This window comes from Protopterus annectens, chromosome 5.part0, assembly GCF_019279795.1.
Source record: "Protopterus annectens isolate FY-2018-M chromosome 5.part0, PAN1.0, whole genome shotgun sequence".
Classification (NCBI taxonomy): domain Eukaryota; kingdom Metazoa; phylum Chordata; order Ceratodontiformes; family Protopteridae; genus Protopterus; species Protopterus annectens.
In genome coordinates, this window is record NC_056735.1 from 205,024,757 (window position 1) to 205,036,732 (window position 11,976).

Consider the following 11,976-nt stretch of genomic DNA (forward strand, 5'->3'; position numbering starts at 1 on the left):
GTCTCTACTCACTCTGTATCTGGCCATTTTGTTCTTGTTGTGCAACAGTAACAAAGTTTTTGTCCAGTTCAAAGTTTTTAACCAGTTTACAGTGTGTCAAATGAATCCAGGAAGCTCGCTGTGCGATCTTGACTGCAGTGGGTGTCGGCAGTAGTACCTGGTACGGACCTTCCCACTTTGGAGAACTCCAATTCTTCCGTTTCACAATCTTCACCCAGACCCAAGTGCCTGGGGCTACTGGTGCTTCGATTTCAATTGCTCTTTATCTGAAACAGAATTTAACTGCAAAAGTTTGTTATTCAAAAATCGCCTCATATATCCTGCAAGTAAACTGTCAGCCTCCTGCTCTGTAGACTGAGGTGTATAATATGCCCTCCCAAACAAAGTTTCAAAAGGAGTTAATCCCTTTACATTTGGAACAGTTCTCATGCTCAACAGTGCTAAAGGCAAACAGTGCACCCAATTTTTCTGTGTCTCTATCAATTTCCTAAGCTTATTCTTCAATACCCCATTGTGCCTCTCTACTAGCCCTGCAGATTGAGGGTGGTACCACAGTGGTTCTTTAACGATATTCCAAAATAACGACTGAGTTGTTGGATTGTTTGGTTCACGAAATGTGTCCCGTTATCACTATAAATCTTTTCCGGTATACCAAATCTGGGTATAATTTCTTTAACGAGGACCTTTGCAACAGTGGCTGCATCTGGATTTTTAGTTGGAAACGCTTCTACCCATTTGGAAAACATGTCTATAATAACAAGGCAATACTTCTTATTCTCACATTTATTCAATTCTATGAAATCCATACAAATAGTATGGAACGGATATGGTGGTGTAGGAAAATTCCCTCGCTTAGGCTTCAATGCCCCTTGTGCATGATGCTTGTTACAAACATGGCATGCTGCACAAAAATTTTTTGTATAGTTTGTAAACCCGTAGATTGTAAACACTCGATTCACTAACTGTACCATCCCCCCTGTTGAGACATGGCTCTGCCCATGGCTTAACAACGCTGCATATCTAAACAAATTAGATGGCAAAATCGGTTTCTTTTCCTTGGAGATGTACAGTCCCTTTTCGAGGATTGCTCCTCGTTTTATCCACTTTTGTTTCTCAATATTTGTAGTAAGTGTCTGCATTGTTTTTAACATTTCTAAATCTAAAATCTCTGAGGGTTGTAATTCCTCACTCAAAAGAAAAGTTTCTGTGGCTGAGGCTGCCTGCTTTGCAGCTGTACCAGCCGGCATTCCCTTTTTGAAATTCTATCCTGTTGTTTTGTATGAGATACGCATTTGCAAATAGCTACTTTTTAGGTAACTGAATTGAATCTAACAAGTCTAAAATAAGTTAATGATTAATCGGTTTACCAGTAGATGTTATCTTTCCCTTATTTTTCCACTGTTAAAACATGTACAGTAGAAAAAGCATACTGACTGTCAGTATAAATGTTAACTTTCTTCCTTTTGCTAAGGCAAAAATCAATTCTGCTGCTTGTGCAGATAAGTTTGTGGTAAAATCTTGCTTCTAAAGTTTCAGTATCAGAAAGCTGCATACCCCACTAGGTTTTGTCCTGTAGGACCCTCCTGCCGAGCTTCCACATAGCATGTCACTCGGCATCACCCAAGGGAACATCCGTGAGGTCTTGTCTAGGTAATGTCTTTTGTTCAATTCCTGCAGGCAGAGTGGGTTTGCCATCTGCAGGGGTTGGAAGCAAAGTTGAGGGTTCAAGGTTGTACATCGTCAATTGTCATATGAGGTTGGCTCAACGTATGGTCATACGGGAAAAGATGCCTAGCTGGAGAAAGATATGCTATTTTTTCTTGCAGTAAAATAATTGCAACTGCATGAGGCACTTCAATGTGAGGGGGTGGAATAACACTACTGAGGCTGAAGCCTGCACTGCCATTGCAGCTGCAACTACTGCTTGTACACAGTGGGGCAAGGCCCGCGCCACTGGATCTAACTGTGATGAATAATAAGCTATGGGGTTGTTTGTCCCATGTTGCTGTGTCAATACTGATGTCATAAACCTTGCTTACAATCTCAGTCTGGATAAACTGCTTGTTATAGTTTGGTAATCCTAAAACTAAGGATGATGCTATCAATTGTTTCAGCTTACAGAAAGTTTCTTCTGCTTCAGGTGTCCATTGTAATAAATCTTGTGCTGCCATCGGTTTTTTAAATATTAAATCAGCCAGTGGAGCAGATTCCAAAGCATAGTTTGGTATCCAACTCCACAAAAATTAGTAGTTCCCAGGAAGGACATATTTCCTTTTGGTAGTTGGCCTAGGTGCTTGTAAAATTGCTGTTTTTCTGTCTTCATCTAATATTTACCTTCTTTGGATATTACATATCCCAAGTCTTAACTTGTTTTCTCCAAACGTAACTTGTCTTTGTTTACTTTGTGACCTTGAGTAGCTAAAATTGTAATAAAGCTACCCTGTCCCCTTCATTCTTGCTGGGGGGGGCTGCCAGCAGAATGCCCCTACATAAAGCAGAATCTGACCCTTTGGGTGGGATAAATCCCCCAGGTTGCCCATTTCCTGTGCAAATATTGTTGGACTTTCACATATCCCTGTGGTAATCTGGTATATGTGTACCGCTTTCCTGAAATGTAAATGCAAACCAATATTGGCTGTCAGGGTGTATCGGTTTTGAAAAAAATGCATTACTAATGTCTACCACTGAAAAATATTTTTGTTCTGGCTTTAAATCATTCAGTAAGGTGTGGATCTGGCACCTGGTGCCCTAGGATAACTGCATTATTCACAGCTTGTAAGTCTTGGACCATCCTTTCCCCCTTTGCTTTCTTGACAGGAAATAAAGGTGATTACATGGTGAATCGGGGGATTTTTTAAAAACTCCTTCCTTAAGTAAGGCTGCTATAATAGGCTTGATTCCTACCTTTGCATCCTTTTCAAGGGATACTGTCTTTTCGGGGGTCTAAAAGCTGACTTTGGCGTTATGGTAACTGGTCCTGCTGTTCGATTAGTCCTACATCTGATTTCCTGCTGACCAGAGAATGTCTGGTATTTTTTCAAGGTTTTTTCCTCTTCTTCAATAAGAGTAATACTCAGCTATTTCATTAGCCTGTGAGTGACAGCTGGGTGTGTCTGTGTATCCAATTCAATTTCTGTTTCTTACCCCTTGTTCGAGAGCTCTAATTCTGTCTGCTTTTCCACCTTGTGACTTTCTCACCTAAGTCTGCCCATTTTAAAGTTTTGTTCTTATTTAAACTAACATGTGGCATTTTTTCCCGGGGAATTTTAAGGATTTTTGTAAATTTTTTGTTTTTTAAAATTCCTGGGGGCAATGAAAAAAGTTTTTGCTTAAAACCATTGTTCCCTTTTTTTCTCCCCAATCCCAAAGTCCCAAAAAAAGGTTTAATCCCCTGGGGGGCCCTTGTTTGCTTTTTGGGTTTTGAAAACAATTTTTCTTTTTTTTTTTTTTTTTAAAAAAAATCTTACAGGTCCTTGTCTTTCATAATATAAATCTTGACATCTTTGGGTAGTTTGGGAAGGGGAAGGGTGCTAAAGCCCTAGTCAAAAAACCTTTTCCCTCCCTACCAGAACCATTCGGCTGTCCAAAAAAGTTCTAATTTCGACTACAAAATTTCATTTTCTTCCCCTTGTGTATTCAATACATCCTCTACCCGTTACTCTTTTTCCGCTACAATTTAACTTCCTTTCCCTGTACTCTTTTAATGATTCCGACTTCATATTTTTATTTATTTATTTATTTCATTTGGAGGGAATGTCCGACTGGTTTCCACAACCTTTTTCCACCAGAAATCCTCCGTGTGTCTTTGGAAGTAGGGAGGAAACCTCCCCAAAAACACACCCGGGCACCCCTCGAACCAAAACCTTTCTGTATCAATGTTCCCTGCCCCACTACCACCTCATCCTCCTTATTTTTGTAGCCGCCTTCTTGGTTAGCCTGCAATCCCTCGCGAAATGTCCTTTTTCCCCCTTAAAACACTCACCCTTTTTCTTTCTTTCCTCAAATCTTCTGATCGTTTGTCAGATTGTTTTTTTCCCCTGGGTATTTTTCTTACCCTTTTTCCAGTTTGTACTACAAATACTTCTGACCCATCTTCTGCTGAAAATACTTGAGTTTTCTTTTTCTTTTACTTTTAAAATGTCTTTCTGCATGTCTAGCATATTCAAGTAATGGCTGTAATCTACTTGTTCGATGATCTACCATATGCTTTTAAAAAAGCTACTAATGGGAGTTATACTACCCTTCAAGAATGGTTCTTTAACTGTTGTTCATATGAAGAATCATGTGTCTGGTTTTCTGGTATCTCATTCGCAGTGATTATTAAAACACTCTAACAGTCTAGCATAATATCTATCAACTGTTTCACCTTCCTGTTGAAGCATTGATAATGCAAGTCCAATCAGCCCTAGGCTTCCACTTTTCAGAGATTCGGTCTGTTAGACCCTTTTACTCTGCCATCCAGTTCTGCATTAGTATGTGGGAGTGGTCTAAGTTGCCACGAGGATTCCAGTCCCACTAATCATGTGCCAATCTGGACCCACAATTTGTCTAACTACTTTTCTACTTCCTCTCCATTTAAATGGTAACTTAATCTCATACCCTGTAAGTCTTCTAAAAATTTCTAAAATTCACTTTTGGTGGGAATACCCTTTCCCTGGTTTTCCGGGTATCTTCGGTGTCCACGGTTATAAATTAAAAGAGTCGGATCTTGTCTGCCTGTCCTGCCTGAGGATTCGGTACTTCTATGGGGGCACATCTCTTCTTCACTCATAGCCTGTGATGCTCTATTTAATTCATTTAATTCAATTTCCCCTTTAAGTCGTGTTCAAAACCTGGTCTCATAGGATCCCTGACAAACGGTTGTGCTTTTGCAGGGACAGCGGGGGGGAGGTGGATCACTTCCACTCGCTTCATATTCTGGTAACAAAAATGGTGGGGTGAAGGAGGGCCATTGCTTTACTAAGTTATTGTCTTCTTTGTCTAAGAACATTGTCTTTGAATTTTTTAAATTTCTGCTCCCTCGATTTGCTTCCTCAAGCCCCGCCTGAGGGACTCCTAATTGTCTCTGCTTTTTAATTGACCTTTCCCTCTATTTTTTAAATGTTTTACAAGTTTCATAAGTGCAAGTTTATTAAATTACCCTCAAAATTTTTACTTATCCCCCTTTGGTGTAATATTTAACATTATCGGGCTGTAATTGCATATACCGTCTTCAGTTAGGGTGTCCCGGAACTTTTGTGCACTGATTTCCCATTGGTGTCTTAGCTAAGCTGTAAATTGTTAGTAACCCTTTTCTATCATGGTACCACAAGTCTACACCTTTTCACAGTTTATCTAGAATAACTGTCTACCTATTCTGTTTCCCTGATCTATGACAAAAACAGTAACCCCTTTTTCTGTCCCTAATTTGCATACAAAAATTTTCCTGACAAAAACAGTTCTGTAATTTGTCCCTGATCTTAAAACAGAAATAAGGTAATTCCTCCTTACCTACCCTCCGTGAGTTGATCCACCGGATCGTTGACCCTCCAATCCCAATCAGAAACAGTGGCTGGCCTCTTTCAACGACAATTCAGTCGGAGGTCTTTCAAAACAGAAGAGCCGATTTGGCCTCTTCTCCATCGGATCATGCCACCGGGGCCCAATTCTGACCTAGGCCTAGAGGGAGATCGTTTCGGTCCAAGGACCAATCTGTTAAAGGAAAAATATACTTTAAAATGATCAAAACATGGTAGGTTCAGGTTAAGGCCCTTTAATCTTGCAGCAAGGAGACAAAAACTGCTAATAAAAGTTTGTCTAACAGAAACAGGAAATGCATTCATTTTTTTAGGTTATCAAATTAATCCTGTCCTACCATGCTGACAACAGATTCCACCTTTTAAATTGCTGACCCCCCCAATTTTTTCCGTTTTAAAAATTTTGTTAAACCCTAGGAAAACAACATCCCTTGGTTCTTTAGAGAAGTTTTTAATTAAGATATAGGTAAACAAGCACAAGCAGAGTTCTTTCTCTAAAATCCTTTTTGGACCTTATTCAAATTATGAGTTGCAAGGCCCATCCCTTTGGACAACTGTTTGTTGAATCAACAAAATAAGCGTATTGTTATTCATTGCTTCTGACCTAGCAGTTAACACCCCTTTTCCCAAGTACATTTCCACAAGGCATAAAAAGAAATTGCCCGTCTACAGTTATGGGCAGAAGGAATTGAAGTTTCAGTAAGCATGTGCAGTTTTAGAAAAGCACTTTTCGGCTCAAGAAACTCAATTTGTATAAATCAAGTGATGAAAAAAAGAATGAAAAGCATTTAAAACACGATTAAATTTGGATTAAGCTCACAATTAATACAATTTTTCAAAAAAAGTTTAAAAAAATTTTGTTTTTTGAACAAAAGGGAAAACATAGATCAAAATGGTTTAAAGTTTAAAACTTAAAAAAGTCCCCCTAAAGCAGGGACCCCTCTACTACGTGGGGCAACGGTCTGAGGTTTTTAGAAAGGGAACCTAAGGGGCTTATTGGTCTTTTTAAAAAGAGGTACCTTAGAGAACATTTTTTTGGGGTCAGAACGGAAGTTAAAATTTGCATTGGGTTTCTTAATTTCAGAGCATAATAAAAGAAAGAAAAGTGATACTAGACATGAAAAAATAAAAAAAAGAGGGGGAGGGGTAAACACATTTTGGGCAAAAATTTGCTCCAAGGCAAAGAGCCCCCATGACGCCCAATAAGGGGAACATTGGTTAAAGACCCAAATAAAAATTAAACAAAATGTTTTTTTTTTGTTTTTTTTTCCCAGAAAATTGGAAAGACATAAGCCCCTTTTAGATACGGGGGGAAAAAAATCCAAGTAAAACATCAACAAAATGGCACTGCCCCAAAAGAGCACCAAAAATAAATTTACACTTGGGGGAAACTATCATTGTGAACCACCCCCCCAAGAATAAAACTTTATATGATGGAGGGGGAAACCAAATACATTCACAGGCCCTTAAAGCAACCGAAATTTGTTTGGGATTTAAGATTGGCAGGAATTTTTCAAAAATGAAAAAAATCCATTAACTTGAAAGGCTTGAAATGATGGGGGGTTCAACTATACAAAAATCAATCGAAAAAAAACATGACAAATGAGAAAACAGGCAGTCAAAATGATGCAACAATTCACTCAAAAAAAATTGTGGTCCCTTTAAAGAACCACAGTAAAAGGTGTTAAAACGTTATAGGTACAAAAAAGGGAAAAAAAAGAGCCTTCAAACATTTGGTTCATAGGTACTTCTTTTCCTACTAAGGCCTACAGCCAGGGAGACCATTAAGAAGATCAGCCACATTATGTGGGGGATTCTAATGATTTTCCATTTAACCATATTTTCAGTACATATTAAAAGTGAAGATTGCTATCACCTATCCAGTCATCCACACTGGTTTTCAAAGATATCTGGGGTAGTACTCTGGTTAATATGCAAGAGCAACATATCCATAAATTGTGAATCTACATGCTCAGTCTTGTTTTCACCATTTCACATCAACACTGGTGAGGTAAGATCAAAAAGCTGCCTAATTCAACCTAAAATCTACTTGGAAAACCCAGCAAAACCTTTTACAGTTAGAAACTATTCTAACACAAATGGTGGAGTTGGAGGCTGATATAACGGTTAAAGGTGCTTACCTCATAAAATCACAAGGAACAGGATTTGATTTTCACCTTTGGGGGAGGGGCTTAACTAGGCTTAAAATGGCCTACAGAGGCAGCTTGCCAATTAATTGCGTATGCACCTATTAACCTATGTCATGTTAAGCAACAGTTTTCCAAAATTCAATGCCCCACCCAACCCAGAGTTCACAACAGTCTATGCACATTTTTTTACATACACACTGTACAAACATGGCTGCATAGAAGCTGCTGTACCTACCAGATGTAAGCCCAAAAGAAACCACACTGGTGGAATCCTAACCATGACAGGGTACATAACAAAAGAAAAAGTAATGACCAAATGTCATATTGATAAGAGCTCACTAATAAAACTAAACAGGAAATTAACAGGAATAATTAAATCCAACTAGGCCAGTTGCAAGGTCGAGATAACGTCTTATGCTAAAAATGTCCACAAGGCCTTATACAGCTATTTCCAGTACCTCAAAGGTATCATGCAAGATTGTGCAGAACTGGCAGTAAATGGCACCACTTTCACTGAGTAGAGTGACATAACGAATCTTCTAGCTAAAAATTTCAGCTCAAAGATTACCCCAACACCACACTGCCACCAACTGTGAAATCCCTATCAGCATAACCTCCAACTATCAGCAAGGAGCAGGTCATAGCAGTGCTCACAAAGACTAAAAACACAGCCTCAATGGGGCTGATAATATCCCAGGTTGCCTCTTAAATAACCTGAAACATGACCTATCAGGATCATCTGAGACACTTTTCAACTACAGCTTCAAAACAGGCAATGTACCAAGAAAAGTAAGGACAGCAAAAATGATCCCCCCCTCCAGAAGGGTGGGTCATCAATGGATCCAAAAAAAGTACAGACCCGTTAGTCTGAGTAGTCTAATATGCAAAGACATGGAATGAATTATCATGGGAATAATAAACTAAAACATTGGCATCCTAAGGTGACTGGACCCACCCCAGTTTGGTTTTGTCAAATGAAGGGCATACCTACTTGACTGGGTAGATTTTCTGAGAAGATAACCAAGGCAAAAGGTGAAGGGAAAATGCTGCATACTGTCTACCTACTGTCTACCTAGATCTGGCTAAGGAGTTTGAGCCACCACATCCCACTAGGTACTGTAGGGTAAACACACCAAATCCAGGTGACAAACCCGCCATTGTGCCTACTAGATTGATGAAGTTAGCTCACTGGCAGGGACCCAGGAAGGATTGGTAGACCAGCCCACCAGGTACACTCAGTGTAGGTATCGTTAGGGTTCAGTATAGCCTTACCCGTTTGGCTGCCTGACTCTGTGGTTGTAAGAGTATTGTCAAGTGCTTCCGTCTTCTGTCAAGTTCGCAAATGATCGCAAATTGTATCATCATAAACTTCCTATTAATGAACATCCGCAAGAGGCCCACACAGACAACAGCAAATAAAAACAAAATGCAAATTAAAATGCAGTATATAGTGCCTTTTGGGAAAATTTCTACTCAGGCAAATTAATCTCCATTGATGATAATTTGTCCCAAAATATTTGGGAACACACTTTCAAAGGCAGCATCTTCAGGGGGATCTATAAAATGATTTTGGCAAGAAGATGATGACATTCTAATACGCAGCATTACGATGAACCATTACAATACTACCTCCTTGCTTTACTGTTACGATGCATTGTTGAATGTTTTATTTATAGATACCATGTTACTTATTTGAATTATTTGCTCTCAAAAGGCAACAAAATAAATAAAAGGGGTGGCACTGGAGTCTTGACTGCTACCTGCTGAACTAGTGGCACCAAAGGATCCCAGAGCTTGTGCAGCAGGAGAGGGGAAGAACAGCTGGAAAAGACAAAATTATTAATCTTTAGGTTGTAAATACAATTTTTTAATTGATGAAACTGCTAACTACCTAGTACAGATACTGACAGTTTTTTTTTATGTTATTGGTGAAGCAATTTTTTCCTCTGGGAAAAATTTGCTTATGTGGCCATTCGAAGTTATGGTAGTTTGGTGTTTTCATGTTGATGAAAGGGTGTTCGATGGACAGCCCTTTCAACAATGTAATACAGACCCACTTGTGCACATATGTATGCAAATATATGTGTGTGTGTGTGTGTGTGTGTGTGTGTGTGTGTGTGTGTATTTTTGTCTATATGCCTTTTATATATGATCCATAAAGTGAACTGTTGCCATTTGTGCAAACAGTATTTTTGTGTGAGATCTTTTGAACAATGTAGAATTTGGTCAACTAAGTTAAGTGGGTTTTTGTTGGGGCTGGAAGTTAATTGAGAGAGTGTGTGTGTGTGTGTGTGTGTGTGTTTGTTATGGTTAGAGTTAGGGTTCGGTGATGGAACAGACTTAGTTTATGAATCTTAATCTCTATTGCAACATAAGTGCAATATGTTGGAGGTATAAGTATGTATCACAGAGAATACCTAATGTATGGAACCATTTTTCACTCCACATAAAGTGAAGTACTTCTCTAACTCTTTTCACATAAAATTTTGGACAAATGGATTCCACAAATTCAACCCCAGTTTGGCAGCCATATCCATCATGGATAGGGGCAACAAGTAAATGTCCCTTCATATCCTTGTTCAACCTGCCTGGGCTGTTTATGCGCAAACCGGTTTTAAAATCTCCCATAGGAATATAGCATTGGGCTTCTTAAAGATCTTCTTAAATCACTAGTACTCATAATGTATCCCTATTAACTTAATTATTATGGTAATCTTGGGTTCTCTCTATGAATGAAATATCCCAACCAAGTCAAGGTAGGTGGTTTTTACTGTTTTGCCAACACACGTTGTCTTGGTGACGCTTCTCAAAGAAGTCCACCAGGTGGAAGTGAGCAGGCGGTGATCTGCACTTCAAAAATAGGTTGGATCCAGTGCTTGAAGGTTTTCTATGTACCTTAATAATCAAAACCTGGGACCAGTGGATGGAAATCAGAAATGCACCCAAGAGTCTAGACACCTATGTCACAAAATTAACAGAACCAGCCTGTGTTCTAGCTTAATGATATACCTTAAAATAACTTTTAGGTCACACATTTTACAGGATGCAGCTGGATGTACAGTAGCTGGTCTAAATGTGTAAAAGGCATTGTAGTCTTGCACTGCTAAGGTACTCACCAGGTCTTTAAACCATGCATCAGTAGGAGCACAGATGTCTGTGTTCTCCAAAGAGTAGGAGAGCTTGGAAAGGAGTATATCCTCTTGTTTAAAGTCCTCGAATGGAGCAGTAATACCTTCAAATTCCCTTGGGTTGATTTTGATATGTTGGAGGGTTTGTCAGTATGACATTAAAGGATTATGGGGAGGACAATGTATTAGCCAATATTTAAAAGCCTACAAGGGACAGGCCAAGAGTATCCTTTGCAAAACCACATGGTCTGTTTTAGCATATCCTCCCATGCGACAAAATACTGTACTCTCTTAGAATGACACAAAACTAAGCTGAATTATTAGTTAATCATCTTCTGTTTGTATTGCAGTATCATCCAAAATGTTGATCATTACTAGGCTAATACCATCCTTGGATACACAGTCCAGAGAGCTGCATAATGTCCCCTTCATATAATCTTGTTCCAAAAGGTAATTTCTAAGACAGGTACTTCCATACATGCAAAACATCAGTAGCAAGGTATGACACTATAAAGCATGCATGGAGTCCTAAAGTACAGCAAAAGGTATTGCTGGAGGCACCAGCATGTGTCTTGCAACTATCATTATTGTTTTGATCACTGAGATTGCATTTTTTGAAAATGCCATATCAGAAAGAATATTCTGTCAACCGTACTTACTTACAGTGGAGACAGAGAGGCAGGGCATAAAAAGATTGTTGCCTTTGCTTCCTGTATTCCTTTTTAACCAAATAGCTTGTCCCACATCTGGGGGCCATCTGTAGAATTTAGGCTACTTTCAAGACTCAGTACTGATACACTTTACGTTTGATGCTGCTTGCTTTACCACCTTCAGTTACTGAAATGTCAGAAGCAGGATCCATTTTGAATTTTACATTTCCCAATCTCTCTCTCAGGTATATGTAGCGTCTTCTGAGACTCATTCCACACAGATGCATCTGCTAAACATTACCAATATACCCTTTCTGCATGTTGCAGTTCATTGGATCTATCTAGCAATCCGCCTGCCAAGTGATCAACACAGCACTAAGTGATGTTTACTTGACAGCTGTGTACCTCTCTTGATCTGACAGCCTACAGCAAGTTTTCACTTCTGATGACATGACTAAAAAGCAAGCCATTAACCTTTGCACCAAGGTGCTCTCCTCCAAGTACACTTATACACTTCTTTGTGTTTTGAATG